At 34.0% G+C, this 6,000-nt stretch overlaps 1 long non-coding RNA gene across 1 annotated transcript in view; it reads right to left on the bottom strand.

Moving 5' to 3' along the window:
* Positions 1 to 2,846: 2,846 nt before the first annotated feature.
* The window catches only part of LOC141401071 (uncharacterized), a 184,230-nt gene continuing 181,076 nt past the window's right edge, over positions 2,847 to 6,000 (bottom strand). Inside the window, exons 4-5 of the long non-coding RNA XR_012412263.1 lie at positions 2,976 to 3,203; positions 2,847 to 2,904 (exon numbers count right to left, since the gene is read on the bottom strand). This is a non-coding gene — a long non-coding RNA (uncharacterized lncRNA). The remainder of the gene's footprint in view (positions 2,905 to 2,975; positions 3,204 to 6,000) is intronic.

The following is a 6,000-nucleotide window of genomic DNA, read 5'->3' as shown; positions in this document are numbered from 1 at the left end:
TCTTTCAGAAAGTATTTGTAGAAGCAACCTTTCTTTTAGAAAGGGTCTATAGAAGCACCTGTTCTTTCAGAAAGGGTACTATAGAAGTACTCATTGACCAAATATGAAGCGGGGTGCACTCATTGATATGAGAGAAGTCTCCCTTGTCCCTTCTGGAATGTTTGCAGAACTAAATGGTACTAAAATCGGTACAATCTCTATTTTTGTGAACGTTGGTACTTTATAATTTGGTATTACGATCACTTTTGATGGCTAGGATCGACATAAAGAGGTGGTTTTGGAAATATGTTCTTATGTGTACTAAAAGTGCTAAATGGTAACAAATTTGGGTCTAGGTATTGGGTAAACGGATATGTTTCGATACTTGATGGAGTTGAGTTATAGATGAGGTTTTGGAAATATGTAATATAAGATTATGAAATGTACGAAATGATACCAATTAGTATCGGTTAAACGGATAGAGATAGAATTCTGAAATTTGATATAAGAATGGTTTTTCTGTGTAGGTTTGAGATAAGGAGATCGGGTCTTTTTCATAATTTTTTTGTATACCTTGACAAAACTTTTCATGTTCTTATTTTTAAAGCAAAGAACTATAATTGCAAAAACGTACTTAGGGTTCGATTATTGATTGAAATCCAACTACAGGGCTGACTTCCGTATCGTCAATTGCTTTGTGTTGTTTAAACTTCGTCAAAATATTTCAGTTGCATACTCATACATTGTTCCTCGAAAATGCAACTAAATTCATAAGAAATAAAAATGATACATGTTTGATTTTTACCTGCGTTACAAATGTGTATTTTTCAAGTTTTGAAACACGTAGCTTCGCAGTTGTTAAATACGACGGCGTTAAGAAACATAATACTTCGCAGATTTTCAGGCATTGGTAAAGCAACTGACGATACAGAAGTCAGCCCAGTTGTGTTGCCAACAACAAATTTAATAACATAAATTTCCGAATTGAAATTGATACGTTTTTACAATTAAATTAATAGCTAATGTTTCAAAACACTGATATTGAATGAATTTGACAAAAAAAATCTTACGTTTCACTTATTTTAATTATATGATATTTTCTTCTGGCAACGCAACCACGGTTGAGTTGCAATCCACAATCGACCCTTAATTTAGCTTTCAAAAATATTTCAATGGTAATGGATGAAGGAAACCTGAAATTTACTATAAGGCTCATTGTTGGTTGGTAGCGTTGAGATAACGACGTTTAGAAATGGAATTCTGAAATTGGAATACTTTTTCAATTTATAAAAAAATAGAAAATCGGCAAATCAACTCCAAATTGTCTAAAACTGATTTCGTCTTAATATAGGTGAGGTCTACAACATTCGATCATACCAAAATTTGGAAGTCACATGACTAAAAATGGGAATTGGTTAAGAACCCAAATGTAAATACCCACACGCAGAAAAATATATGTTATAGGGTTTTTACATTAGCACAAAAACAGATTGTGCCGGACATTCGAATAATATCCGCACTTGGTATGGGGGGATTGCGTGCGTGTGTATGTGTAAAGAAATGACTCAAAAAGCCAATGTAAATAAACTTCATTTATTTTTAGGATTTCGTAAAACGAAATCATATAAGGTGCTTATCTGAAAAGGCTTTTAGAAATATGTTTGGATCCAAACAAATATTTCTTTGGGATTGGTTGCAAACAAATATATGTTTAGATCCAAAAAAAATTGTTTGTGTCCAAACAAATATATGTTTGCAACATTTTATTTATTTATTTCAAAAATTCATTTGTGATACAAAGCCAAAAGGCCAATAAATGTATCAATTAACAACAAATAATATATCCTGAGTTTAATGTATTTACAATACTCATAATTATTACTAAAATTTAAATATATTTAATTACTTTTAATTCTTCAAAAATGAAAAAAAAAACAAGTGCGGCTCCCCAGCCATAAAAAATATGTATTTATATAAATACTATGATATAAGAATGTCCAATAAGCGGCAACTCTCTATACAATTAGCGATAACTATCAGGCCTTTGAAAAAATTGAAGAACTTTCAAACGAAAAACATTGTTGCTATGAGAAAAAACACGTAGTTCAAGAGGAAGTACATTCCAACTTCTCGCAACTCGAACCAAATACGATCTTGCAAAAATATCTTTAACTATTCTGGGAATATAAACATATCTCAATTTTATTTGTTTAGATACCAACATATTTTTTATGGGTGGCATTGTTGCCAGTATTGGGGATTTTTCCCCAAAATGTGGATATTTTTTCGAAAATGGGGAACAAAATTTAGGATTGGGGAGCTGTGAATTTGGTGGGGAAAAACCTTACAAATTTGAACGAAGAAAAGTGTAAAAATCCCTATGGCACCATATGTAGTGGCTGGAGCGCATGGCAACTCTCGAAGCTTTCAGCTTTTATCCTAGTCCATATTTTTGTCGGGAAGTTCATACGCCCAAAATTTTGAAACCCCCCTAAATACGTACGTTTTTTTTCGAGAAAAAAGTATTTTAATTCACATAGGCTGAGGGTATATCTCGGTCGGCTAAGCCGACTGATATATTTTACTTGTTATAAATATACTTCAGACCTATACAAAACTCCAATAAAACTAGACCGACACAATTAGCTTCACGTTAAGTTTATAATTGCTTTTATTTATAAACTAGCAGACCCCGGTCCGCGTTGCTGACATGTCGTAATGAGTTTTAATGACAAATTTTTATGGACTTTAGCTTGACAATTCAAAAAAAGGTATTTTCCACCTGACTTCTTCGGTTGTCAAACCGAGCAGGATTTTAAATTTATCAACAGATTTTGTCTGTAACCTTTTTTTCTCTTACGGACTGTCAGATTTTTCGCCCATTGATGCTGCTTAAGATTTATTGCCATGTCCTCTGTCTTTATCCTAAAGCGAAATACAAATTATAAAAGTTACAAAAATGGTTAAGTCGAGTTTTCCCGCTTATTGAGACTTACATGTTTTAGTTTTCCATGGCTGATGGGCCGTTGAACCTTACCATTTAAGGCAATTTGTAAATATATCATTTTTCTTGATCGGGGGCGCATAAAGTGTTGTCTCGAAAATTAAGTTGGAAGCCGTTGTACCATAAGTTTAGCAAATATTGGGATTATAAAACCAAAGGCCCCAGAAATTCCTCTACAAATATATAGCATTTTGGACCACGGGACAATCCTGAACGTTTTCTGTAAATTGCATGAAATTAGGGTTAGTAGTTTTGGAAAAATAATGTATTGAAAATCAGTTTTCAAAATATATATTTACAAAAATGTGGGTGGGTCCGGTATTTTGGCTCCAAATATGTACCTAGGGTACACACAACCCCATTATGCTGAAACCGATATAACCATAAGTTTGGCTTATACATATAGCGTTTAAAAGAAAGGCGTGGGGAAGGTTCCCCACCTCCTCCGAAATTCATAAAATATACATAACAACGGCAAATTTGATGGATATCGGTTCAGTAGTGTTGGAGATATAACATATTTGAAAAAACAGGCGTGGTCGGATCTTTAGGCCCCAAATATGTACCTAGATTGTAGATTAATCCGTAAATTTTTAAACCGATACATGGGTAATTTTTGCAAATATAGCGTTTTTTAAAACTATCGCATAGGGGAGGTTTCCCACCCCCTCTGGAATTCAATTAAATAAGTAGCCCGTTTTCAGGTGCCATTTCCTGACAATTTCAGGAAATCGCTTCAGTACTTTTTGCATAAAAAATTTAAATTGAAAAAAGTGGGCGTGGTAAAATTTTCTTTCCATAAAGACCTAAGTTGGGTTATGGCGGCAATTGATTTTTATTCATTAAGATATGGCGTTTTTTAAATATGACAAAGGGAAGCACACCGCCCCATTCGAAATTCAAGAAATTATGCATACTATTTTAACCGGGGGCCATTCCCTGTACATTCCCTGACAATTTAAGAAAAATCGGTTCAGTAGTTTTGTAGATGTAACATATTTTAAAAAGTCAAGTCTTTGGGTCCTAAAAAATAGGTAAGGTCGGAGAAAGAACCACAATTGTCTCGCAAATTAATTTTCAAGCCGATACATTCGTAATTATTGTATATGCATACATATAGCATTTTTAAAAAATACGGTATAGGGGAATTACCCCGCCCCTTCCGAAATTCAACCAAATATGTAGCCAATTTCGGGAAAATCAGTTCAGTAGTTTTTGTAGAAAAGATTAAAATTGAAAAAAGTGGGCGTAAAAGTTGGCGTGGTCAATTTTTCCTTGCATTAAAACCTAAATTGGTTAATGACGAACATTTCAAAAAAAGAATTATCCAAACCTCAACCTTGAAAATAGCGGAAATCGGGAGGTATCGTTCTATATGAAGGCCGACAAATTTTAGGTGGATAGTTGTTTACCCCCAAGAAAGACTTAATACCAAATTTCATTTGGAGGGATATTGAGGCCAAAACCTTAAAAATACCGGAAATCGGGAGGTACCGTGCTATGGGGGCTATATGAAGACGTGGACCTATACCGAGAAATTTCAGGTGGAAAGTTTTATACCCCCAACGAAGATTAAATACCAAATTTCAGTCATTTCGGTGGGATATTGATGCTACAACTTTCAAAATACCGAAAATCGGGAGGTACCGTTCTATGTGGGCTATGTGAAGACGTGGACCTATATTGACAAATTTCAGGTGGAAAGTTTTATACTCCCAACGAAGATTAAATACCAAATTTCAGTCATTTCGGTGGGATATTGAGGCTACAACCTTCAAAATATTGGAAATCGGGAGATACCGTTCTATGGGGGCTATATGAAGACGTGGACCTATGCGGACAAATTTCAGGTGTAAAGTTTCATACCCCTAACGAAGACTTAATAACACATTTCAGCCATTTGGTGGGATTTTTAGACCAAAAATCCTTGTATATATTTCTGCATATGGTTTTGCATATGCTCATTTTATGCAAATATGTAAAAATATGTCAAAATGTGCACGATATGCAAAATATGCAAAAATTTCTGGGTCTAAATCGTTTTATTTTGTAATAAAACGAGTTTCTGTCTAATCAGATTTTCTCTACGACCATCCTAACCATATATGCATTTGCATAGGATTCCGCTGTCTATTTATGACACAATATTTGAATAATAGGACGACATTATTATTACACAGCGACTTAATGAGATTTCGAAAACAAAAGTTTTGCTCTCAGCCTGTATTCATATCACAAGGATTATAAGGAGAAATAACCTCTGGAATGTCAGAAACGTCATCAAAGAAAATATGTAATAATTACAAAAGAAACAAATGTCTCAATTATGTGAATATATTTATTTTCAGATGTTCCTTAATTATCACGTAATATTTATAAATCCTTCACTAGATTTAGATTTAGGACATCCATTATTACGTTATGTGAATATTTTAGCGACATTATGGGACACATCCTACAACTTCCCTGTAATATAGTGCCTCGATTATTTTTACTACAAATTACCCTAAAGGGACAAAACAATAACAATCATTCCAATAGTGAAGGTACAAAAGAGTAACTGCAAAAGTTTGACTTTCACAACAACAACTGCCACCAGCCAATCAACCATTCAACGAAGCGGCAATAGAAATAAATTTCTATATTTGGGTAATTAAAGGGAAATAGAAATCAATTTTTGGATAAGTGATGAAGGAAATTTCTACAGAAGTGCTTTCATTGTGTATGTATGTGTGTGTGTGAGTGTCCTTGTGTTTGCCATATAATGTTTCAATTGCATTTATATGGAGGATATTGTTCTCCGGAATTCGTTATAGTAACAAATACTTGTGACTATACAAGACGATAATTTTAATGAGTTTTTTTACTGCCTGCTACTGCTGCTGTGGCCACCAAAACAAGACGACGATAACTGGGTGCTCCTTGGCTGTCTCTCCTTTGTTTGATGATTATTATGACAAACACGTAGCTACGCTAAAGCCAACCAACACATGTTACCAATGCTTGGCTACAAGAAA

The sequence above is a fragment of the Musca autumnalis genome, unplaced genomic scaffold (genome assembly GCF_047663935.1).
Source record: "Musca autumnalis isolate F117 unplaced genomic scaffold, ASM4766393v1 scaffold_4, whole genome shotgun sequence".
Classification (NCBI taxonomy): Eukaryota; Metazoa; Arthropoda; class Insecta; order Diptera; family Muscidae; genus Musca; species Musca autumnalis.
Note: the sequence above shows the minus strand (reverse complement) of the source record. Positions and strands in the feature narration are given on the sequence as shown.